The sequence below is a fragment of the Cervus elaphus genome, chromosome 17 (assembly GCF_910594005.1).
Source record: "Cervus elaphus chromosome 17, mCerEla1.1, whole genome shotgun sequence".
Classification (NCBI taxonomy): Eukaryota; Metazoa; Chordata; class Mammalia; order Artiodactyla; family Cervidae; genus Cervus; species Cervus elaphus.
The window spans coordinates 17,610,729-17,638,020 of record NC_057831.1 but is presented as its reverse complement, the minus strand read 5'-3'; the positions used below and the strand labels follow the sequence as shown (position 1 = coordinate 17,638,020).

The following is a 27,292-nucleotide window of genomic DNA, read 5'->3' as shown; positions in this document are numbered from 1 at the left end:
AGGAACAAGACAAGGGTGCCCACTGTCACCACTACTGTTCAACATAGTGTTGGAAGTTCTGGCCACAGCAATCAGAGCAGAAAAAGAAGTAAAAGGAATCCAGATAGGAAAAGAAGAAGTGAAACTCTCACTGTTTGCAGATGACATGATCCTCTACATAGAAAACCCTAAAGACTCTACCAGAAAATTACTAGAACTAATCAATGAATATAGTAAAGTTGCAGGATATAAAATTAACACACAGAAATCCCTTGCATTCCTATATACTAACAATGAAAAAACAGAAAGAGAAATTAAGGAAACAATACCATTCACCATTGCAACAAAAAGAATAAAATACTTAGGAGTATATCTACCTAAAGAAACAAAAGACCTATACATAGAAAACTATAAAACACTGATGAAAGAAATCAAAGAGGACACAAACAGATGGAGAAACATACCGTGTTCATGGATTGGAAGAATCAATATTGTCAAAATGGCTATTCTACCCAAAGCAATCTACAGATTCAATGCAATCCCTATCAAGCTACCAACGGTATTTTTCACAGAACTAGACCAAAGAATTTCACAATTTGTATGGAAATACAAAAAACCTCGAATAGCCAAAGTAATCTTGAGAAAGAAGAATGGAACTGGAGGAATCAACCTGCCTGACTTCAGACTCTACTACAAAGTCACAGTCATCAAGACAGTATGGTACTGGCACAAAGACAGAAATATAGATCAATGGAACAGAATAGAAAGCCCAGAGATAAATCCACGAACCTATGGACACCTTATCTTTGACAAAGGAGGCAAGGATATACAATGGAAAAAAGACAACCTCTTTAACAAGTGGTGCTGGGAAAACTGGTCAACCACTTGTAAAAGAATGAAACTAGAACACTTTCTAACACCATACACAAAAATAAACTCAAAATGGATTAAAGATCTAAATGTAAGACCAGAAACTATAAAACTCCTAGAGGAGAACATAGGCAAAACACTCTCTGACATAAATCACAGCAAGATCCTCTATGACCCACCTCCCAGAATATTGGAAATAAAAGCAAAACTAAACAAATGGGATCTAATGAAACTTAAAAGCTTTTGCACTACAAAGGAAACTATAAGTAAGGTGAAAAGACAGCCGTCAGATTGGGAGAAAATAATAGCAAATGAAGAAACAGACAAAGGATTAATCTCAAAAATATACAAGCAACTCCTGAAGCTCAATTCCAGAAAAATAAATGACCCAATCAAAAAATGGGCCAAAGAACTAAACAGACATTTCTCCAAAGAAGACATACAGATGGCTAACAAACACATGAAAAGGTGCTCAACATCACTCACTATTAGAGAAATGCAAATCAAAACCACAATGAGGTACCATTACACGCCAGTCAGGATGGCTGCTATCCAAAAGTCTACAAGCAATAAATGCTGGAGAGGGTGTGGAGAAAAGGGAACCCTCTTACACTGTTGGTGGGAATGCAAACTAGTACAGCCACTATGGAAAACAGTGTGGAGATTCCTTAAAAAACTGGAAATAGAACTGCCATATGACCCAGCAATCCCACTTTTGGGCATACACACTGAGGAAACCAGATCTGAAAGAGACACGTGCACCCCAATGTTCATTGCAGCACTGTTTATAATAGCCAGGACATGGAAGCAACCTAGATGCCCATCAGCAGATGAATGGATAAGGAAGCTGTGGTACATATACACCATGGAATATTACTCAGCTGTCAAAAAGAATTCATTTGAATCAGTCCTAATGAGATGGATGAAATTGGAGCCCATTATACAGAGTGAAGTAAGCCAGAAAGATAAAGAACATTACAGCATACTAACACATATATATGGAATTTAGAAAGATGGTAATGATAACCCTATATGCAAAACAGAAAAAGAGACACAGAAATACAGAACAGACTTTTGAACTCTGTGGGAGAATGTGAGGGTGGGATGTTTCAAAAGAACAGCATGTATACTATCTATGGTGAAACAGATCACCAGCCCAGGTGGGATGCATGAGACAAGTGCTCGGGCCTGGTGCACTGGGAAGACCCAGAGGAGTCGGGTGAAGAGGGAGGTGGGAGGGGGGATCGGGATGGGGAATAAGTGTAAATCTATGGCTGATTCATATCAATGTATGACAAAACCCACTGAAATGTTGTGAAGTAATTAGCCTCCAACTAATAAAAAAATTAAAAAAAAAAAAAAAGAAATCATGACTGTAATGTATAAATGACGTATGTTCCTCACCAGTCAAATGCATAGTTACCAGTTCAGCTCTTTGGACTTAATTATGCTCACAAGGCAGTGTTTGAGTGCTTCAACTAATTTTTTTTTTTTCATTTTGTGGACTAGGGTTTGGGTTTCAAAGAAGCAGCTAAAATTTTCAAAGGGTGGATGCTGTTTTCTACAGCTTTTGGAAGTTACAGCTAGGTTTTAAGATGAAGTTAAATGGGAGCTGGCAGAAATGTTAGGAATTAACTGTTAATTATTTGTGTTTCTAAGAAGAATTCTATTTTGAGGACACCTGGACAGCAGTCATACTTGCAGGACTGAACTGAATAAGTTGAGGTATATTTGCTGTGTTTTATTATATTATGATTAAAACAGGCTCCTTTTTTCAACCATCACACAACACATTGTTTGTGGATATTTGTTAACCAGTGAAGCATAGAGATGAGAAAAGGAAAACTCATGGGGATTAATGTGTGGAAAACAACACATTACGTGTTAGAGTAGTATTACGTGTTAGAGTAATGGATAAATGATCCCATTATGCACTTTTGCTAGTGATATCAGTTTTTTTTTTAATTTCTAATAAAAATTAACATAGCTCAAGATGCACCACAGCTTTCAATTCTTCTGATCATTATTATCATTATTTCTAAAGTTAGGCTTTTGAAATTTAAAAAAATTTCCTCAAAAGATACTAATTTTATCCCCAAGTAGGTCTTAATCCTTCCAGTTTTTCTGTGACCATTGGAAGATGATCTGTGTTTACTGGCATGTATCTGGAAGCATTTTGGAAGGAATGACAAAAGAAGTTTAATTTGTCATTGAAATATTTAGAGTAAAAGTCTATAGGTATTGAGGAAGAATTAAGTTAATCTCAGTAATTATTTAAGTATAAGGTGACATGCTGCATGGTTTAGGAGAATCAAAGGGCTCGGGCTTTGCCTTCTCAAATGGAACCCATTAAGTAATTTAGGAAGTGAATAGCTTTTGATGAGGTTCAGGACACATGACCCCAAAATATGGCTCCTTGACAAGAGAACACAAGAGTCAAGGTCCCTGTTCTCTTGAACTTTTAGTGGTGATAGGCCAGTGAAAAGTGAATCTGTAACTGATTTAATTGCAGGTCAAGAGAAGAACTAGGAAGAAATTAAAGAGACAAGGAGTCCTGCAGGAGGGATAGCCTTGAACAGGGTGATAGGAAGTCCACTTGAGGAGGCAGCATTTGAGTGAGAGCTGAATGATGGGGGTCAGTGATACACAGACTAGATGGAGGGGTATTCCAGGCAGAGGAAGTGGTATGTGCAAAGTCACGGGTCAAGAATGAAATCGACGAATTTCAGGAACAGAGAGGAAGCCTGTATGCCTCCAGAGCCTAGAGGGAAGAGAAGAGGTCAGAGGTAGACAGAGGCCAGACAGGGGAACACTTCAAATTTTATTCTAAGTGCACTTGGTGGGCTACTGAACTTTTAGCAAGGGTGTGACAAGATTTAATTTATGCTTTTCAGTTCAGTTCAGTTCAGTTGCTCAGTCGTGTCCGACTCTTTACGACCCCATGAATTGCAGCACTGTGGGCCTCCCTGTCCATCACCAACTCCTGGAGTCTACTCAAACTCATGTCCATCGAGTCAGTGATGCCATCCAACCATCTCATCCTCTGTCGTCCCCTTCTCCTCCTGCCTCCAGTCCCTCACAGCATCAGGGTCTTTTCAAATGAGTCAGCTCTTTGCATCAGGTGGCCAAAGTATTGGAGTTTCAGCTTCAACATCAGTCCTTCCAAAGAACACCCAGGACTGATCTCCTTTAGGATGGACTGGTTGGATCTCCTTGCAATCCAAGGGACTCTCAAGAGTCTTCTCCAACACCACAGTCCAAAAGCATCAATTCTTCTGCACTCAGTTTTCTTCACAGTCCAGCTCTCACATCCATAGCTTTTAGAAGATCATTTTGGCTCTTGTATAGAGAACAGATTGAAGAGGGCAAGAGTAGCCACAGAGATGTGCTGGTTGCTTGGAAAAGGTTAACAACAGTGGAAAAAGGGACGAATTTGATCAATTTTGGAGTTTGTTTTGGAACTAGAGCAGATACCAGTTGCTGAGGGATTGTATGTATGAAAAGAAAGGGCAGTGAAGAAGGACTTCTTGAATTTTGAATAGCTGAGTGGATGGTGGTAGCATTTATTGAGATGGGAAGAGTCAGCAGGGGCTGATGTGGGAGAAAGAATCAATTATCCCCTTCTCCTAAATTGGGGTTTTCTTGAGGGAGACGATGAGGACTAGAAGGTTAAGACCCTGAGCCTGGGTCCTGTGGACAGGACCAGGAGTCGAATTCAAACAGCCCTGCTCCTATCTTTATACCCTTGTTTGGCTTCACGGTTAGAAATTTAAGGCTAGAGTCAAGGAGGGGAGGGCATTTAGGACAGAGGGAACCGTGGGCCACAAAGTGTGAAGCCTTGGAGCAGCAATTTGGGACTTGTCACTGGAGAAGTGTTCTTCGTGGGTCCTGCTTGGTTAGGGTCTCAGAGAAACCTAGGTCTAATTTCCTTCTTAATCTCCCTCAGTTAAAATCTAGTCCATCCTCTTGAGAACTTTTAAGACCTGAAGCTAGAGTATTTGTCCAAGCTGGATGGTTTACTCAAAATTTGATTTGGGAAACATGGCTTCTTTTTTTTCTTTTTCTTTCTTTTTTCTTTTATTGGATTAAAAAAGAACCCTCTAAAGGTTTTCTTCTGAAGGGTTATTTTTAGCTACAAAAGTTGTCCTCTCTTCCCCCTGAATTATATGAACTGTCTTCCTTGGACTCTTCTGTTATATGAACTGACTTGTTATTTGAATAGTTACTTTCACAGATTTCAGAGCATTTAGAATTCCTTTTAATTCTTTATGCAGTAGTTTGCTCTCTCTCTTCATCTTCTCTGCCTAAATATTCAATCTCTTGGTGAGCTCAGTGGCATCGCAGATGTGACCAAGCTAGCATATTTTGCCATACAGGAAATTCTTTCAGAGGAAGCAAGCAATAAATAATTTCTGCTCAGGAAACAACTGAGTACACATCCAGCCTCTATAATTCTGTTTAGTGTAGGACTTACCACCACACCATACACAGACAGTGACCTGTGACTTTCTGATGATAAAGAACATGTTTCTAATTTATGAGTATTGCTCAGTCTCTTATGCTTTAGGACTTAGGAATTTGCTTTTCAGCTATCACGCTTCCTCTCTCCCCTCCCCCAACATTGGATAGCTAGATAGGAATGCGATACTCCTTCTATTCACTTGAAGTCTTTTTAACTCTGAAAATAAGTTTCATAATAGAATGAACTTGAGAGGCTTTGGCTTGCTTACTAAATATAGTGATAAATATTGAATCTCACAACATATGCTTATGCTTTTCCTTTAAAAAAGTGGGTGGGGGCAAAGTGGATGAGAAAAGAGAGAAAGTACGGTGGCAGCTGCAGGTGCTTGCTCGGCCTGTGACCCTACGGACTGTAGCCCACCAGGCTCTGTCCATAGGGTTCTCCAGGCGAGAGCACTGGAGTGGCTGCCGTGCCCTCCTCCAGGGGATCTTCTGACCCAGGGACGGAACCCACGCCTCCTGTGTCTCCCGCGTTGGCAGGCGGTTCTTGCCCACTGAGCCATTTGAGAACCTGCTGACACTTGGTGGCAGTTAATAGTTTGTTGTCCATCAACTTCCAGTCTCCACTTCTTCGCTTTGTGATCTTGGAATTGGACCTGTAAACCTTTCCCTCTTGCCGGCCGGCGCATTGTCGGCAGAGGGACTAGAGCGACCCTGCGAGCTGTATGATCATGCCGCCCAGCGTGGCTGTTCTCCCGCTCTCTGTACATCTCATGCTCCACCAGTGCCTGCTCACCTACACCCTCCTTACATGACTGACCCCCTTACATCCTTGCCGCAGGCCCCAGCGAGTGACCCGTCTTATCAAAGGGGTGGTGGATGCCCCACTGCTGTTTCCCTGGTAACTGATGAGCCAGCCTGATGCCAGTTCCCTGCCAGTGGAAGGGCGAAGTCATGACCACTGGGCAGCCAGGGAATTCTCTACATGTAATTGTTTTTAAGTGTACTCAGTGATGCTTACTAAGTTAAGTGTTGACAAGAAGACAGTCTTGCAAACCCAGCTCTTTATTTAGAAATTCAATTAATGAAATAATGTATAATTAACACACAATTACATATAAACAGCAGCTTCTAAAATACTTAATTTAGATGGAATTAAGCACAGTAAAAATGCTGTCTCCTACAGGAGAGTTCCAGGGTGGTCCAGTCCCTGGGCTGTGGTCTTCCTTTCTCGTGTGTCTATTTTCTACATTCTTCCTGTGTAGTAATAGATTTGGACGTACAAGGGTTTCACAATTAAAAAAAAATATTTGAAATGACTTATCTATTTATTAATTATACCCTTGAACAGGTCCTGGAAGAAGGTTTGGGATTTGCCCAAGGGAACATAGCTAGAGTGAGTCAGTGAAACAACCAACAGGAAAAAAGTCCTAGGGAGCTAATGCCTCTACATGAATTTCCTGTTTCACCATGCTCTGACTCCTTGATAGGTTAATTTCTGAGAGAATTCTTTTTCTTTTCCATTCTTTCCTTTACAAGTCTTTTAACCTTATATTGTATGTACATAAACTCTTAACTGCCTCTTGCTACATTCAAAATGCAGGAAATAGAAGTCTAATGAGCTTTTACTATTATACTGAAATAACAACTTGCTGTTGTTAAAAATGATGCTGTTTTGACCTATCATAGAGCAAAACTAAACTTGAGTCTATTGTATTAAATACTTTATTTCCTCTTTTCGGCATCAAACCCATCAGTTCTCTGCTCTGCATGCCTCACTATGCCAGTGCCTGCTTCTCATCTCTTGGCTCTGCTGACCCTCCGCTAAGTACCTTCCCCTAGGCCTTTCTTCCCTTACACGTCTGCCTGTCTTGCACTTGTAATCTGCCCCATGCTCCTTAGCAACCGATTACACACATTTTTTTTCCTTCTGAGGTTCCGTTGTCTTCATAGCCAGAGGGCTGGTTGCCTGAGGACGAAGTGTTCAGTCCCTACTGTGGTCCTAAACTCATATACATTCTGTCCTTACCTGTTGGGCTAATTGTCTGTTGGTTTGCATATTATGGTTTCACTGAATCACCTTAAAAATAAGCATTTTTTTCTATATTTAATTCAAAAGAGCTCAACTGGAATTCCATTCACCTCTAGTAGCTTTGTTTGTAGTGATGCTTCCTAAGGCCCACTTGACTTCACATTCCAGGATGTCTGGCTCTAGGTGAGGGATCACACCATCGTGATTATCTGGGTTGTGAAGATCTTTCTTTGTATAGTTCTGTGTATTCTTGCTACCTCTTCTTAATATCTTCTGCTTCTGTTAGGTCCATACTATTTCTGTCCTTTATTGAGCCCATCTTGGCATGAAAATTTCCCTTGGTATCTCTAATTTTCTTGAACAGATCTCTAGTCTTTCCCATTCTATTGTTTTCCTCTATTTCTTTGCAGTGATCGCTGTGGAAGGCTTTCTTATCTCTTCTTGCTATTCTTTGGAACTCTGCATTCAATTCGGTATATCTTTCCTTTTCTCTTTTGCCTTTCACTTCTCTTCTTTTCATAGCTATTTGTAAGGCCTCCTCAGACAACCATTTTGCCTTTTTGCATTTCTTTATCTTGGGGATGGTCTTGATCCCTGTCTCCTATACAATGTCACGAACCTCTGTCCATAGTTCATCAGGCTCTCTGTCTATCAGATCTAGTCCCTTAAATCTATTTCTCACTTCCACTGTATAGTCCTAAGGGATTTGATTTAGGTCATACCTAAATGGTCTAGTGGTTTTCCCTACTTTCTTCAGTTTAAGTCTGAATTTGGCAATAAGGAGTTCATGATCTGAGCCACAGTCAGCTCCTGGTCTTGTTTTTGCTGACTGTATAGAGCTTTTCCATCTTTGGCTGCAAAGAATATAATCAATCTGATTTTGGTGTTGACCATCTGGTGATGTCCATGTGTAGAGTCTTCTCTTGTGTTGTTGGAAGAGGGTGTTTGCTATGACTAGTGCATTCTCTTGGCAGAACTCTATTAGCCTTTGCCCTTCTTCATTCTGTACTCCAAAGCCAAATTTTCCTGTTACTCCAGGTGTTTCTTGACTTCCTACTTTTGCATTCCAGTCCCCTATAATGAAAAGGACCTCTTTTTGGGGTGTTAAGTCTAAAAGGTCTTGTAGGTCTTCATAGAACCGTTCAACTTCAGCTTCTTCAGTGTTACAGGTCGGGGTATAGACTTGGATTACTGTGATACTGAATGGATTGCCTTGGAAATGAACAGAGATCATTCTGTTGTTTTTAAGATTGCATCCAAGTACTGCATTTCAGACTCTTTTGTTGACTGTGATGGCTCCTCCATTTCTTCTAAGGGTTTCCTGCCCACAGTAGTAGATATAATGGTCATCTGAGTTAAATTCATTCATTCCAGTCCATTTTAGTTTGCTGATTCCTAAAATGTCGACATTCACTCTTGCCATTTCCTATTTGACACTTCCAATTTGCCTTGATTCATGGACCTAACATTCCAGGTTCCTATGCAATATTGCTCTTTACAGCATCAGACCTTTCTTCTATCACCAGTCACATCCATAACTGGGTGTTGTTTTTGTTTTGGCTCTGTCTCTTCATTCTTTCTGGAGTTATTTCTCCACTTATCTCTGGTAGCATATTGGGTGCCTACCAACCTGGGGAGTTGATCTTTCAGTGTCCTATCTTTTTGCCTTTTTATACTATTCATGGGGTTCTCAAGGCAAGAATACTGAAAGTGAGGTGATGGAATTCCAGTTGAGCTATTTCAAATCCTAAAAGATGATGCTGTGAAAGTGCTGTACTCAATATGTCAGCAAATTTGGAAAACTCAGCAGTGGCGACAGGACTGGAAAAGGTCAGTTTTCATTCCAATCCCTAAGAAAGGCAATGCCAAAGAATGCTCAAACTACTGCACAATTGCACTCATCTCACACGCTAGTAAAGTAATGCTCAAAATTCTCCAAGCCAGGCTTCAGCAATACGTGAACCAAGAACTTCCAGATGTTCAAGCTCGTTTTAGAAAAGGCAAAGCAACCAGAGATCAAATTGCCAACATCCGCTGGATCATTGAAAAAGCAAGAGAGTTTCAGAAAAACAATCTACTTCTGCTTTATTGACTATGCCAAAGCCTTTGACTGTGTAGATCGCAGTAAACTGTGGAAAATTCTGAAAAAGATGGGAATACCAGACCACCTTACCTGCCTCCTGAGAAATCTGTATGCAAGTCAGGAAGCAACAGTTAGAACTGGACAAGGAACAACAGACTGGTTCCAAATAGGAAAAGGAGTACGTCAAGGCTGTATATTGTCACCCTGCTTATTTAACTTATATGCAGAGTACATCATGAGAAACGCTGGGCTGGATGAAGCACAAGCTGGAATCAAGATTGCTGGGAGAAATATCAATAACCTCAGATATGCAGATGACACCACCCTTATGGAAGAAAGTGAAGAAGAACTAAAGAGCCTCTTGATAAAAGTGAAAGAGGAGAGTGAAAAAGTTGGCTTAAAGCTCAATATTCAGAAAACTAAGATCATGGCATCCGGTCCCATCACTTCATGGCAGATAGATGGGGAAACGGTGGAAACAGTGGCTGACTTAATTTTTGGTCTCCAAAAATCACTTCAGGTGGTGACTACAGCCATGAAATTAAGAAACTTACTCCTTGGAAGAAAAGTTATGACCAACCTAGACAACATTAAAAAGCAGAGACATTACTTTGCCAACAAAGGTCCATCTAGTCAAGACTATGGTTTTTCCAGTGGTCATGTATGGCTGTGAGAGAAAGCTGAGCGCCAAAGAATTGATGCTTTTGAATGTGGTGTTGGACAAGACTCTTGAGAGTCCCTTGGACTGCAAGGAGATCCAACCAGTCCATCCTAAAGGAGATCAGTCCTGGGTGTTCATTGGAAGAACTGATGTTGAAGCTGAAACTCCAATACTTTGGCCACCTCATGTGAAGAACTGACTCATTTGAAAAGACCCTGATGCTGGGAAATACTGAAGGCAGGATGAGAAGGGGGCGACAGAGGAAGAGATGGTTGGATGGCATCACCGACTCAATGGAGATGAGTTTGGGTGGACTCCAGGAGTTGGTGATGGACAGGAAGGCCTGGCGTGCTGTGGTCCATGGCGTCACAAAGAGTCGGGCATGACTGAGGGACCAAATTGAACTGAGCTATATTTAATTTGATCTTTGTGTCAGTGTCCTTTCAGTTTTCTTTCTTTCTGAAAATAAATTACTGTTTGCCAGTAGACCTAAAAGAGCATGTTGCCATAAGATTTGTTCTGCCATATAGTTATTTCCAGGGGTGACTTACTGAGTGGTGATGGTATTTTTAGTTGGTTTTTATTTTTTATTCCCTTTGAGTCTTCTGTCATTGCCAGTTTCTGTTTCAGCACCATCTTGATAGGTGTCAGGGTGTGGTGGCAAAGTGAATGTCAGGCCCTGAGGCTGAGACTACAAACTGATGACTATGAGACTGTGATGGAGGCAGTAAGATGTGGTTAGAAAGTAGTAGAGCTTTAAGAGGCAGACAGAAGATAGAAATACATCCACTGTGTTTTAGGAAGGAATCCAAAATGAGATATATAATTGCAAATTCATAACATTAGAAATGACAGACGCAAAGACATACCTTTTAAAGTTTAAGTCATCCTGGTTTTAAGCTGATGTCTTTTGTTTTGCTTTATTAGAATAGAACATGATATTTTACAAGAAATTTTTTTAAAAACCTATAAGTAAGCCTGCAGTGGGATAGATTGAAAGCGTTTTGTGTGTTAGTTTGCAGAATTTGAGTGGAGTTGCCAACTGTGCTACTCCGGGGGGCCCTCAGCCTTCTATCACCTCAGACATCCAGGCGTCAAAGCCAGGAAGACAACTTGATTAGCTCCATCTAGTTAAGCCTTTCATATCTTGATTCTCTTCGTTTGAGATAATTCTGGATAATAATTAGCTTAGATAAGGAGCAAACAATTGGTAAATATTCTTATCTGAAAGGCACCTCCTGTAGAAATTTTTTTTTCCTATGTGATTTCTTTCTCTGAGCTCTATTATACTTGATTTGTTCTCTCCATTATACTTCCTCTCATTATCCCTGTATTAAATCTATTATTGTAAAGAATTATAAATGTCATTTCAAGAGTCTAGTTCAGATTTAGCTGATAATCTTGAAGAGTAACATGCATTTAGGAAATGCATTGTACCTAAGTTTAATGCATTTTCAGAGTGAACATACCTATGTTATTAAAACCCAGATAAATAAAGAGAATATTATCAACAACCTAGAAATCCCTTATACTCCCTTTTAGTCACTGCCTAAATCCTGAAGTATTTGCCTGTTTTTGAAATTTATAAAAATGGAATCTTGGAGCATGTACTCTTTTGTACCATTTTGCTTAGCATATGTGTGAGATTCATTCATGTTGATTGCTACAATATTCCATCTGATGAATACCTCCTTTTTTCATAATACCGGTGAAGATTTCTGTAGTTTCCAGTGTTTGCTTATTATAGAGAGTGCTTCTATGAATGTTCTTATATTTGTCTTTTGAGCACATATGCAATTATTTCTCTTGTTTTATATCTAGGAGTAGATTGCTGGGTCATCAAGTATGTATGTATTTGGAGATATTGCCAGTTTTCAAAGTTGTAGATTACACAATCAACCAGCAGTGTTTGAGAATTCCAGTTTGAACACAGATTTAGTCTCAGATTCCTGGCTTGGGAATCTGATCAACCCAGCTTGGAACAGATGTCTGTTCCATTGTGATGAAGGGGCTGGGGCTCACATAATACAGACCTGATTTGGGGGCGTCCATCATTACTACCTTTGAAGTGGAACTAGAGGCAGTTTTTAGAACATGGAAAATTGTATGATCTAGGTCGATATCCTGAAACGTTTTATCATGTATATAAATTAGATGCACATAGAGAGGCTCTGAACTGGACATACATACCGCTTTGAGTCATCAGGAAAATAGTGTAATTGAAGCCATGTGGCTACATGAAACTAGTGACTAGTTTCACTAGCACATAATGGAACTCTGGGAAACACTGACATTTAAAGGGTGACAAGACGAGGAGTCTCTAAAGAAGGCTGACTGAGAAGAGGTGATCAGAGATCCAAGGGAACATGATCTCATGGAAGCCAGAAGAGACAATGTTTCAAGGACAAGTGTAATCAAGAGTGATCGAGTATCAAGTGATCAAGTATGATGATTGCTCCTTTGAAGTCAGTGACTAAGAAGTTTTCATTTGTTTTAGAGATAAGGAGAGCAGTGGCTTTCGGAAAGTAGTTTCAGCGAAACGATAGAACAGGAGCCAGATTGCAATAGGTAAAGAATGAGTGAAAGCTAAGGAAATAAGGACAAACCTCAACAGCATATTAAAAAGCAGAGACATTACTTTGCTGACAAAGGTCCATCTAGTAAAAGCTATGTTCTTTCCAGTAGTCAGGTGTGGATGTGAGAATTGGACTATAAAGAAAGCTGAGTGCAGAAGAATTGATGCTTTTGAACTGTGGTGTTGGAGAAGACTCTTGAGAGTCCCTTGGACTGCAAGGAGGTGCAACCAGTCCATCCTAAAGGAAATCAGTCCTGAATATTCATCGGAAGGACTGATGCTGAAGCTCCAATACTTTGGCCACCTGATGCAAAGAACTGACTCATTGGAAAAGATCTGATGCTAGATGTAAGGCAGGAGGAGAAGGGGGTGACAGAGGACAAGATGGTTGGATGGCATCACCACCTCAATGGACATGAGTTTGAGCAAGCTCCGGGAGTTGGTGATGGACAGGGAGGCCTGGTGTCCTGCAGTCCACAGGGTCGCAAAGAGTCAGACACGACTGAGCAACTGAACTGAACTGAAGGAAGTTAAGACAGCATATGTGACCCACCCTTTGAAGTCAGTTAACTAAGAACAGGGTAGAGATGGAAGGAAGATAGCCAGAAGGTAGGAGATGTTGGAGTGGGCTTACTTGCTGATGGGAAAGATCTGATTGGGAAAATATTCAGAAAAGTGAGGTCTCTGTTGTAGCAGGAAGGGATGGGATCCTGGGCTCAGGGGAAATGTGTTAGCCTTAGGGGGAACAGAAAAGGACTTCATCTCTGTGACAGTAAGAAAGTGGGGAAGGATGGCTGGATTGGTACAGAAGTTTGAAAGAGTCTGGTCACTCAGCACATAACAGATGCTCAGTAAATATTTGTTGACTTTTGTTGAGTGGAAGACTTCGTATTTTCAGGCATTATATGCTGCAGTTTCATTTGTCAGTTCCCCACACACCCAGATCTCCGGCGACAGAGATCTGCTTCTTAGTTTCCGTCACTCAGGGGAACAGTCACTTCCACATTCCCACAGCAGAGTGTGTCAGAGCTTGGAATTCTGTGCTTGCTAAAGAAATCCAGATGTTTCCTTTATTTAGCGCCCATGTGTTTCCCATTATGGAACTACCTGCTTTGTCATGCAATGATCTTCAAGTACTTCTCCAACATATAAAATTGTGACTAGAAACATATGCGCTGATTTAAATAAATACATATGTATATATTCATTCTAATATATATAGATATTATGTGTATTCATATATAAATATACATGTTGCTGCTGCTGCCAAGTCGCTCAGTCGTGTCCGACTCTCTGCAACCCCATAGATAGCAGCCCACCAGGCTCCTCTGTCCCTGGGATTCTCCAGGCAAGAGTACTGGATTGGGTTGCTATTTCCTTCTCCAATAAATACACATAAAGGTACATAAATATATACATATATGTATAACACATACTAGACCAGACCAAACACTATCTAAAGAAATATCTTTAGTTTGGGAAAATACATAATAATTACATTGACTTGGTAAAATATTATGACTGCATTTTTGAAGCTGTTTTTTGACCCTGAGCCATGTTATTTTGAATATCTTTTAAAGGTGGTAAGAACTCACCATTTGATAGTTTCGAACAGCCAAATGTTAGGAACCAAGTCTGTTGCTTTTTCTTATCCAGCTTCTGTCTTAAATCTTTTTAAAGTAAATCACACTATCTAATGATATCTGTGGGATACAATCAAGCAGTCCCTGAAAGAAGCAGTAATAATGGAGCTTGCACTTGTGGATGTGGGAAGGGCAAAGGTAAAGAACACACTGTTGTCAAAAGCCTGCTGCTGAGACTAGTGTCACAGGGAGTGCTTTTGTAGCGAAGTAATTAAGGTCCCCCTAGAGAGGCTTCTATTTGGAAGTACTCTGATTTTATTTTTCTCTATCAATGTATCACTGTTGCCTTTCAGCTAAGAAATTTAAATAAACTGCTGCTCTCTGATTTATATTCATTATACAAATCAGGCTAGTTCCTGCTACTGACCATTATACATCAGTGTCTCTTCTTCACTTCACGTGGAAAAGTTGTTTCCTTTTCAAATGAGGTTGACTTCTTTTTAGGCCATATTTTCTACTTCTTGATACTTGTCATTTTCTTAATATATTAAGAATATAAGGTTGGAGCACAAAAAGCTGCTATTGCTACTTTAAGGGGATGAAAACTGAATTTTTTTTAAACTTAAGTTTTTTTCCTTCAGTTGCACTCCCTGACTTATTTTTAGTGAAATGGCGTGTAGCGGAGTTATGGTGATATACTCTCTACTAGACTTTAACACTGAAAATACCTGGCCACGGTTAACATCCAAGAGAAGCAATCATATTCAAATTTGACTGTGTAGGTCAGTTTATTTTACGAATAGCTGATGCTGTCCTGGAAACGTGAGGCCCTGACTGGGTTAGTAACTGACAGACTCCTCAAGGTGGGTCATAGATGGGATGTAAATTGAAAGAAGCAGCTGATTTTGTGTGACTCAGTTTTCAAATAATTAAACTCTGCGTGTGTGGTGGGCTTGTGTAAGATTTTCAGAATGATCTTAAATAATATCCTGCTAAGAAACGGTTGTCATAGGATAGATATGACAGTTTCTCTTTTAAGCTTTATTGACATACGTCAGAAGAATAACGATAGTCTTAGAGTTCCTAAATAAGAACTTGTAAAGGGTACATGAGTTTTTGTGCTTTTTAAAAAAAATTTTGTGATTAAAATTTTTTTAATTCCTTAAGTAACTATAGCTTCCCAGTGGTGTGCAAAAAAGTTTTTTTTAATGTTTGACTTCTTGTTAATAGGTCACTTCTCTACATAAATGGCAATATTGGTGTTTGACTAAGCCTATTACTTTTAGCATTGTTTTACTTTGAAACAATCACCAACTGTAGAAAAGTTATACAGACACTTTGTATCTGAACTAATTTAAGAATAAGTTGTTGACATAATGCCATTCCCTCTCGAATGCAAGAACATTCTCCAACTTAACGATAAATGACCATGAAAATCAGAAAACTAACCTTCAGTTCAGTTCAGTCGCTCAGTCGTGTCCCACTCTTTGCGACCCCATGAATCGCAGCACGCCAGGTCTCCCTGTCCATCACCAACTCCCGGAGTTTACTCAAACCCATGTCCATCGAGTCAGTGATGCCATCCAGCCATCTCATCCTCTGTCGTCCCCTTCTCCTCCTGACTCCAGTCCCTCCCAGCATCAGGGTCTTTTCCAGTGAGTCAGCTCTTCGCATCAGGTGGCCAAAGTACTGGAGTTTCAGCTTCAGCATCAGTCCTTCCAATGAACACCCAAGACTGATCTCCTTTAGGATGGACTGGTTGGATCTCCTTGCAGTCCAAAGGACTCTCAAGAGTCTTCTCCAACACCACAGTTCAAAAGCATCAATTCTTCTGCACTCAGCTTTCTTCACAGTCCAATTCTCACATCCATACATGACCACTGGAAAACTAACCTTACCACTATCTAATTCTTAGACCCCATGCAAATTTTGCCAATTTTTCCAGTAATTGGGAACTTTTCTGTTGCGAAAAGTTCAGAATCACAGTTGAGTGTGTCTCTGGGTTTGTCTGTTGCTTCCTTCCAGTTTGACTCAGATTATACATCTTTGTCAGGAATATCACAGAAGTATTACATGTGTTCTGTCTCACAGCATGACATGTTTGCCCCGTGACTGATAATGTGCATTTTGGTCGCTTAATTGAGGTCAGACTTCTCTTTTTTGCAGTTACTATTTTTCCTTTGGTATTAATGCGTTTGTTTGGAGGCATATTAAAACTATGTAAATATCTTGTTCCTTATCATTTGTTTATTACTTCATTATATCAAAGTGGGCTCATAGTTTCATTTTCAATGGATTGTAATCTGTTACTATCATTTAATGCCCAGATCATTCCAGATTTGATCATTGAGACTCCTTTCAAGCTGACTGATGCATCCTTTTAACATGTCTCCCATCATTCATTGAGCACTTCCTTGCTTTCCAAGCTCATCTTGTCCTTTTCATGCCCAGCCCTGGAATTAGCCATTTCTCCAAGGAGCTCTGATTCCTTTTGGATAAGAATGGTACTTAGAAGCCAAGATCTTGATGCTATATGTTTTCATTATTGAGAGTGGTACTGTCCCTTTCAAAAAAATATTGTATATATTTTTATTTATAGAAAATATATAAAACTTAAATCTTTTACATTTATATATACATATACATTCAATCTTTTTTGAAGTTCTATATGTATTTTGTTGGTTTTATTTATATTTTTAGATGTTAAAAACCATGAATTCATACCAATACTTCCAAATTCATTCCAGTACTATAGGATTTATTCCGATTTTCTCCCTTTCCATGGCATAGCTCCCTTCTTTGACAGAGTACATCTGACTTCTGTTATCCTTGATAGTAATATATTTCCTCATTTGGTCAGTTTTCTGGTATGTGACAGCCTTTCCCTGCGTGCATGCCTTCCCCTCCCGATTTGGGCTCCAGCATCTTGTTCAGAGCCTGCTTCCCATGCAGATGCCCTCTTCACCCATTCAGGCTCTGCTGCCCCACACCAACGCCCCTTCACTGTGTGGACACCCTCGTCACCATGCTCAGGCTCCAGCACCCCCATGCCAGCTGCCCCTCTGTGTGGATGCCCTCCAGCCACACCTGGATTCAGACTCCCAACCTCGGGCCCCTCCTCTCCCCATGAGAACCCTTCTCAGAAAGAATCTTTAAATGAGTCCCAAGCATAAAACTGAAATTAGACCTCTGCTGACATACTTTGGGGAAACTGTGGAATCCCAGAAGCAGAAAGATGAAAGAAAATCTTTCAGAAAATCTTAAATTTATAGAAGATGTGTTTATAGAGGTCAGAAGGCAAACGAATATCTTCAAAGTTCTGAGAGGAAGTAACCATCTGGAATTTTATATCCAGTAAACTGTCCTTTTCAACAGCATTAAGTTTGAGAGATTAAAAGATTCTTATTGAAAGTTCTCAGGAAGCATGAAATTGAACACAGAAGTGAACAGGATGTAAGAAGAAATGGAGAGCAAAATAGTTGGAAACTTACAGGTGAATCCAGGAAACAACCACTGTAGAAAACAACATAAGATGCCATCTTAGTCAGTGAAAGTCGCTCAGTCGTGTCCGACTCTTTGTGACCCCATGGACTGTACAGTCCATGGAATTCTCCAGGCCAGAATGCTGGAGTGGGTAGCCTTTCCCTTCTCCAGGGAATCTTCCCAACCCAGGGATTGAACCCAGGTCTATTTGGGGGGGGGGGTCTAAAAAATAAGGTCAAAATAATTTGTTTTTAATTGTGATTGGTACTAAGATCCTGTTGTTCAGCCATAGGATAGAGAAATTTACATTCTAAGGCAAGTAAGAATGTCAGAATATAAAGGACAAACACTAAGGACACAGAGGGAAAAAAACCCAAATACTTCCAAACTAACAGAGAACGATAACGGAGTCTAAGGAACATTATTAGAAGATAAGAAAGATTAGAAGATTATTAGAAGATAAGAAAAAAGAAGGAAGCAAAAGACAATCACTATAAGCAGAGAGCACAAAATAAGATGGCAGATATCCAAATGTATCTGATATAGCAACAAATATAAACAGATTAAATTCAACAGGAAAATGACAGAAATTAAATTTATAACATAGACGAAGGGTTTACTACTCAACATAGGCTCTCAGTGAAGCACTGATCAAAGCTCTAGTGAGCAAAATTTAACATGAAAGGAATAAGGATGCAGAAGAAATGTTGAACAAGGAAATGAGTAAAAGACAAACATAGAAAAGAATGGAACTCAATAATTTTAAACCGTACTTTATGTACCACCTACGGGGCAGTTTTGTGGAATGTGTGAAGCAAGCAGATGAACTCCTTGGTTATATAACTGTTTTGCTTTGAAGCTCATCCTTGGGTTCATTAGTTTTCTACCTGTGGTGCATCATGATTTTCTGCAGAACCTCACACTGAGTTTCAGGCTTTCATGATTTCTTTTTTGCTTCCCTGGATAAAAGCAAAAATCAAACTGCTATATAGCAACTCTCTTTTGAGGAACTATTCTAACTTGTCTCTAGATTTATATTTTAAATCTGGCCAACAAAAATTGCATTTTGTAGCACACACTAGGCATTTATCTTAATTAATGTCCCACTCTCTTTCACATGCTACATGAATAATCACTGTTAAAATAAATTTTTCTTTTTGATCTGGGCAGAGTAAGAAGAGTAGTTAATACATAGCGAGATTGAAACAGAAAAGATACAGGAGTAATGCATACAGTACTTGGTTCATAACCAATAATAACTTTCACCTACTGACTGTAGAGTCTCAGCCAGGCCCCATTTCTATCCCTGTAAACACTTGGCATTTAAGCCAGTCATCCTTTGTTTCCTGGATTGACCTCAGCAGGAAATTATATTCTTGTGTGTGTCTTTATGTGTATTTCTTCTTTTCTCTCTGCTTCCCTTCTCCTTTCCTTCCTCTCTTTCTTTCCTTCCTTCCTCCTTCTTTCCTTCTTTCTTCCTTTAACAAGGAAATGGCTTTTGAGAGCAAAATTCTAAAGAAGGATTACAACCCAGAGAGAACATACTAGACTAATTTCTTGTCCCACTCTAGTCTGTTGCAAAACATATCAAAACATTAGAATATATTGGCGGAAAAATAAATTACAATTAATAAATTGGTTTCAACATTATTGTGTGAATGCAGTTAAGGTTTGATTGTAATAGAAATAGCAAGTATTTTATTCTCTGGTTCAGTTCACTTACACCTGGGAGCCTTCTGTACATGGGTTTCAATAGTGTGGAGCTGGTATTAACAGTTGTTTCTGTCTTCCCAGGACCCCTTCTTTACTCTTCACCTGAAAGCAGAACCCACTGCTCCGCACAGATGTGGGCACAGCAGGTGCTAACCTGACTGAGCCAGGACCCCTTTTCCCACAGGATGAGAGTGCAGTGAAGCAATTTAAAAGGGGCGGAGGGGTTCCTAACAGCTTGACTGTGCTCACTCATTAGCTGTGTGACTTTAGACAGATTACTTAATCTCCGCGTGTTCCAATACTCTGATAATTAAAATCTGAGAAATAACCTGCACATGGATGTTTATAGCAGCTTTATTCATAATTGCCAAAACTTGAAGCATTCAACTAAGTTAATCAATAGATAAATTGTGATACATCCAGAAAAAGGGATATTAAAGCATTAAAAAGAAATGATTAATATAGACAATAATATTGTGTTAGCAAGTTCAATGATTATAGGAAACTAGATCTTAATTAGTCCTACCACAAGAAAGAAATAATTATGAGATATGATAGAGCTGCTAACTCTCACTACAGTGGCAGTTATATTACAACATATAAATGCATCAAATCAACATCTGAACACCTTAAATTTACAGAATGTTATATGTGAAACATATTTCAATAAAAAATTAAAAAGAACAGAGAAATGAGTTATCAAGCTATGAAAGGACATTGAACCATCTTAAATGTGTATTACTAAGTGAAAGAAGCCAATCTGAAAAGGCTACATACCATATAATTCCAACTATATGACATTCTGAAAAAGGCAAACCTATGGAGACAGTAAAAGGATCTTTGGTGGCCAGGGGTTAGAGAGGAGTGAGTGTGAGAGGCAGTGGTTAAGGGGGAGTTAAAAAAAAGCTTTGCGATGTGTAAGATGGAGAATGTCTGAGGAGGAACTGGCCTTTGTAAGGGATGATCACTGGACTGCAGCAGGAGGGGAGGATGCAATGGTGGGCTCAGATGAAGTTCTGTAGGCTTTGCAGAGGGAGCATGAGCGTGTTCAGAGTAAGAGTTGACATGCAGGGTGGGTACACCAGGCAGGGGCTTCCTAGGCAGGATGGAAGTGTGAAGACAAGGAAGCATGAACAGTGTTCCTTCCTTGAGAAATACCCTTGGCATATCTGAAACAGAGGGTTGGGAGGTGGGTGGTGCTGGTATTGGTAAGGGGAGGTGGGAGAAGCTGATGAGAATCAGCTCGTGGAAAGTATACTTTGGAATGATTTCCCTTTGCTACAGAGAACAAATAGAGGTTTTTAAATCTTGAGTTAGTTTGACTTTATGTAATTTTAGAAAATTAGAGATCTTAACCTGGAATGGATTGGTGGAAGAGAAAGTTATAACAGTGATCTGTGGGAGATGGTGAGGATCTGAACTAGGGCAGTGGAAGTGGAGATGGAGAGGGGAGGATGGATCTGGGGGTGCTATGAAGAAGTAGAACCAGTATGCCTTAGTGACCATTCAGTTGTAACTACTGGTCTGCCAGGTGACTTTATGGACTATTAACTGTTTGAAGCAACACTCAGGCCTCTAGTTCTGATGACTGGTAATTAGTGGTGTGAGTCCATCAAGGAGAAGATCAGGTCCATGGAGGAAGAAGAAAGAGCTCAGTTGAGGAGCTACTGAGGTTGTGGTACCTGTGGGCTGTCTTGGTGAATATGTCTGGTGAGCCTGTCTGGGGATGAGCCTCCAGAGGGAAACTTCTCATTCCAGGGATGCCCAACTGGGTCTGTTATTGTTTGATTCTGAACTTCATGCAGGTTTGCTTGTTTGGATTCAGATTAATAATTTCATGGTTATAGTGAGTAAAACAACAAAAAAATAAAATATTACTCCCAAAGTTTGATAATAGGATATCAGGATCCTAAAACTATTACCACTTTATGATTCAGTCATTCTACAGCCTACCCTAAAGGAAAATATCCTAACATAGATTTACCTGCAAAGATGTTTTGAATCAGTTTAGTTATAATGGTGAAAACAAAATACAATATATATAGAAAATAAACTAGAAGATGTGTGTGTGCGCTAAGTTGCTTCAGTATTGTCTGACACTTTGTGATCCTATGGACCATAGCTCACTAGGCTCCTCTGTCCATGGGATTTTCCAGGCAAGAATACTGGAGTGGGTTGCCATGTCCTCCTCCAGGGGGTCTTCCTGACCCAGGAATCAAACCTATGTCTCTTATGTCTCCTGCATTGGTAGGCAGGTTCTTTATCACTAGCGCCACCCGAGAAGTGAGACTCTAGATAATGACCTTATTGGTGACTTTTTTCCTTTCTTTTTGAGAGTCTGTGATTTATAGATTTTCTAAAATGAGCATGCATTAAACTTTCTGACATGGAAAAAAGTTTGTATAATGTATAAAATGTCCAACAATAGGTAAATAGTAAATTCTGTTATACCTGTTATATATGTGGTTATGGAGCTATTTATTTTGTTTATGAAAAGTTTTTAATGAATAATATGCTTATAAAACACTAATGATTAGCACTATGATTATATAAAGATATATACCTCTGGAAAGGCTGGCATAAGCTAGGGGTGGTGGGATTGTGGATACTCATTTTCTCTGTTTGCAAGTTTCCACAATGATTTTTATTGTATTTCTTCTCATCTTTTTTTTTTTTTTTTTTTAATTTTCTGGTTTCTGTAGGCTTTTTGCTTCTTTCTTCTACTTTTATTGAAAAAGTTTGTTCTTTTTTCCTTTTCTACCATTGCATAAACTACAGATTGTGTATGAATGGTTTCCTTTAAGTGTTTAACATACTCAGTTATAACTTCCCTAACACAGTTATGGTTTCTCACTATTTTTGCCCTTCTTCTGATGTGGTGAGGATCTTCACATGTTCTAAGAATCCACCAAAGATAGCAGGCCAAATCTTGTTTAGCTTTCCACTCATTTTAACACACACCAAAAAAATGGTGTAAAATTTCTTACAGTAAGTAGTTTATTTATTAACATATTTTATAGCTTTGGTTCTGTATTAGTTTCTTGGGGATTCCATAATAGAGTTCCTCAGATCTTAAACAACAGATTCATTTTCTCACAGTTCTGAAAGCCAGAGTTCCAAGGTAAAGTGTCAGCAGGGCTGGTTTCTTCGGAGGCTTTTCTCCTTGGCTTGCAAACAGCCACCTTCTCTGCGTCCCCACAGGTCTTCCTCCACGTGTGCATGTCTGTGTCCAAATCTCTTCTTATAAGGATACCAATGATGCTGGATCAGGGTCCACACTCATGACCTCATTTTAACTTAATGACCTCTTTAAAATACAGTCATATTCTGAGGTCCTGGGGGTTAAGACTTCAACATATGTGTCTGGTGGGGAAGGGAGGACACACTGTAGTCCATAACCATATTCTCCTGCCTGGGTTTAGTTCCCTTCTCTCTAGGAAGTTCTTTAGCAAAGATGTGTGGGAAAGAAACTATGTACATCTCTGTACATCTGAAAAATCTCTTCACTTCCTTCAACCTTAAGTCATGTTCCTAAATATAACGTTTTAAGTTTATAGTTATTTTCCCTTAGCACCTGAGAATCCTTATACATCCATTTATCGTGTATTTATTGAGTCCCTATACTGAGTCAGGTACACTACTATTCCTGGTGCTGGGAATACACTAGTGAACAGGGAGTATTCAACTCTAGAGGGAGGAAGAAGCGTTTATGCAGTTGTGTGAACATAAGTTTTCATTTCTCTTGGGTATACTGCTAGGACTGGGAATGCCTGGGTCACATGGAAGTGTGTGTTTAATCTTATAAGAAACTGCTGAAAGTTTTCCGGAATGGTTGTACCAAAGGGGACGACAGAGGATGAGATGGCTGGATGGCATCACCGACTCAATGGACATGAGTTTGAGTAAACTCTGGGAGTTGGTGATGGACAGGGAGGCCTGGCATGCTGCAGTCCATGGGGTCACAGAGTCGGACGTGACTGAGCAACTGAACTGAACTGAACTGTACTATTTTACATTCAATGTATGAGACTGATTGCTTTTTAAAGTTTTAAAGTTTCTATTTCGTTCTGTTTTGTACCTGGGTGAAGTATTGTCTAATTCACTAATTCTCTTTTCTGTTGACTTTATCTAGTCTAGAATTTATCTAGTTCATTAAACTGTGTTTTTTACATGTATATAGATTTTTTTTCCATTTCTAGAAATCTTAGTTGATCCAACTTACTAATTTTTGTTTTAGTTCTACAAGTTTAATATCATAATTTCTTATTGGTTTTCTGGAAGCTAATTCTCCTGTTTATCTCTTTGAAGACTCTATAATTTGTGTTAAAGTCCGTTTTGGATGACTCTCTTTACTTTCCCTAAATGGAATTAATCTTCTTAATATATTTGGTTCCTTCTTAGCATTTAATTTCTCATATAGTAAAATTCCGGGATACAGACTCTAAGTAGAAGTTTATTGTTCATTCTGTTCTCACCCCTTTCTGACTAGTGATTCTATATTGCCTCCAGCTAGGCTTTTGTAGCCAGAGCTCAGAAATGGTTCTTAAATTGCCACTTTAAGGTCCCTGACCAGGTTGCAGTGATATTGGATGTATCACAGATTAGGTCATCAGATCACTGGGAATCTTGACTCAATCTTGTCATGGGCTACTTTAGTCTTTCCTACCCACAAAGAGTCAAACTCTCAGTTACTTCTGTTCTGGACTATTAAAAGATAATTTTGGGGAAAAGATAAAAATATGACTCTCATACAGTTATAAGAATGAATATGCATTAAAAAATTTACTCTCGTGATATGAAGGAACCAGGCACATGTTTTATCCAGTTAATAGGAAAAGTCAAAACATCACAAATTTATATGGAGGAAAGAATGTTAAGATGAACTGCAGGTAGAGATAAAACTGGTGTTTGGGATGGGGTGGGGAACTCAATTAGATTACTACCAGATTGGACAAAATTTGTATACCTACCAATTACCTACAGTTTACAGATAGTTCCAAGATGGCTTCCAACCAGCGAACAGGGTTGGAATGTAATAACTTGGAAAAAGTGGGCTGTACACTCTTCACAGTAGCCAAGGCATGGAAACAACATAAATGTCCATTTACAGACAAGTGGATAAAGATGTGGTACATGTGTGCAATGGAATGCTACTCAGACATTTCTCCAAAGACATACAGATGGCCAAGAGGCGTATGAAAAGGTGCTCAACATTGCTAATTATTAGAGAAATGCAAATCAAAACTACAATGAGATATCACCTATTACTAGTCAAAATGGCCATCATCAAAAAAGCTGCAAACAGTAAATGCTGGAGAGGGTGTGCAGAAAAGTCCCTCCTACAGTGTTGGTGGGAATGTAAGTTGGTGCATCCATTATGGAGAATAGTATGGAGGTTACTCAGAAGACTAAAAACAGAATTACCATATGATCCAGCAATCCCACTTCTGGGAATATATCCAGACAAAACTGTAATGCAAAAAGATACATGCCCTGTGTTCACAACAGCAGTATTCGCAATAGCCAAGACATAGAAACAACCTAAATGTCCATTAATGGATAAATGGATAAAGAAGACACGATACAAATATATAATGGAAAATTCTCAGCCACAAAAAGAACGAAATAATGCCATTTGCAGCGACATGGGTGCACCTAGAGATTACCATACTAAGCAAGCCAGAAGGAGAAAGACAAATACCATGTGATATCATATGTGGAATCTAAGATATGACACAAATGAACCCATCTACAAAACAAAGTTCCCAGGTCACGCTAGTGGTAAAGAAGCCGCCTGCTAATTGCAGGAGATATAAGAGACGTGGGTTCAATCCCTGGGTCAGGAGGACCCCCTGGAGGAGGAAATGGCAACCATTCCAGTATTCTTGCCTGGGAAGTTCTAGGGGCAGAGGATCCTGGCAGACTATAGCCCATTGGGTCCCAAAGAGTCATGCACACCTGAAGCAACTTAGCACGTGAAACAGACTCTCAGACACAGAGTCGGAGTGGGGGGGCGGGGATGGAGTGGGAGGCTGGGGAGAGCAGATGTAAGCGTCTGTGTACAGAACGGATAGACAACAAGGTCCTACTGTACAGCATGGAGAACAGTATTCAATATCCTGTGACAAACCACCATGAGAAAGCGTATGAGAAAGAATATATAATGTATATCCTATGTCCATATGTTATATATATAACTGAATCACTTTGCTGCCCAGCAGAAATTAACACATTGTAAATCAGCTGTCCTTCAGTAAAAATATATTGATTGAAAAAAGAAATAAAAATAAAATCATTAATACTCCCTCCCCACGGAAAGTGTGGTATAAACAGTACATCATTTTCCATTGAAACCCTTTTCCTGCAGAATGGAGAACCTCAGTGGACTCCCTACTTGCTTGAGTCTTGCTTATCACATTGTTTTGCTCTTGGTGTTGCTACAAGGGGAACGTGGATTCTTTTTGAACATGGAGCAGAGGTGTTGCTTAAGTATTAATTTATACTGTCTTGAGTGGGAATTACATCTTGTTTTACTTAATAATAAAGATACATAATCTAAAATATGTTAAAGCTCTCAAAGCAATCTGATCTTGTTAATTGGCCCAACATATGATCATTATACATTTCCTTTCCACTAACACCTGCCTACCTTTACTTTGAAGCTCAAAAAGAGCTTTCTCATGTTAGTGCTGTTTTCCTTTTCTAACTAAAGCCCTGGCTCTTTTTCTTTTCTTTTTTTCTACTAGCAAACTTGCCCTTCTCTTTCTCTTACAACTCATTTCTTCCTGAAACTTCCTCTGCCTGTCAGAGATCATGGCAGTTAGTGTATCTTGAAGCTGGGATTCCAACTTGGTTCTGATGGCAAAGCCATCACACTCAACCATCATGACCCTGCAGAAGGACGTAGAGCTGGGCATGGAGGGTCTGACAGGGTCTGTTAGGCAGAAGTGGATAAAGAAGGTGTTTCAATAAGTCAGTGGCGCATAGCTCATCCGGCTGGGGCCCAGGTTCCTGCTGGAAGAGAAAAAGTGATGGAGCTGTGGGGGGGAGGGGCAGCTGCACTGCTCAGGGGAGGCTCACGGACTCTGCCTGACCCTTGCTTGATACTTTGTGTTGTTTAACCCTCATATTGACTCCACAAGACCCACAAGATATCAGTATCTCCACCTAAGGCTTCAGAGAACAGAAGCACAGTCCTATGACTTATCTGTGATCTCCTGCCAGCAAGTGGCTAAACTGAGTTTAGAATACCAGTCTTTTCAACTATGGGGTCACTGTGCTTTCTATCAGTACTTTATATAAGTTGTTGAAGTCTGCGGGGTTTTAAGTAAAGTGATTAGAATTGTATTTAGGAAAAAGATGCGATGAAAGAGAAGCCTGAGTCTTCTTTTGATCTGATACTGAATATCATTTGAAGGCAGTAGCCCTTTTCCAGCACTAAAATTTGGATTTCAAAATGATTCTATGCTGAAATTTAGAAGTAGTGACCCGAAAGCCACAGAGGGTCTGTTAGAACCCAGCTACTCTGAAGTATGGTCTTCACATCTATAACTTGAGTATAACCCTGGGGCTTATTAAAAATGCAAATTCTCATACCCCTGCCTCAGACTTACTAGATCAAAAATCTCTGGGAGTGGAGTCCAGGAAGCTGTGCTTTTAACAAGCCCTGTTTATTTAGCAATGGACAATATTATGGTGTCCAGCTGATTATCAGGTATGCAGAAGCTTGAGAAAGCTTTAATCGTTTTCCCTGGGCACTTTACCTGCTTTCAGCAATTCCTGGTTGTCTAATGACTGCCTCTAAAATGATTTCTTCAATAGTAGTACAGAAACTTCATAAGCACATTAAACA

The 27,292-nt window shown here is 39.6% G+C and overlaps 1 protein-coding gene across 1 annotated transcript in view; it reads left to right on the top strand.

The window, feature by feature from the left end:
- The window catches only part of MCUB (mitochondrial calcium uniporter dominant negative subunit beta), a 103,518-nt gene that overhangs the window by 57,975 nt on the left and 18,251 nt on the right, over positions 1 to 27,292 (top strand). The window lies entirely within an intron of this gene.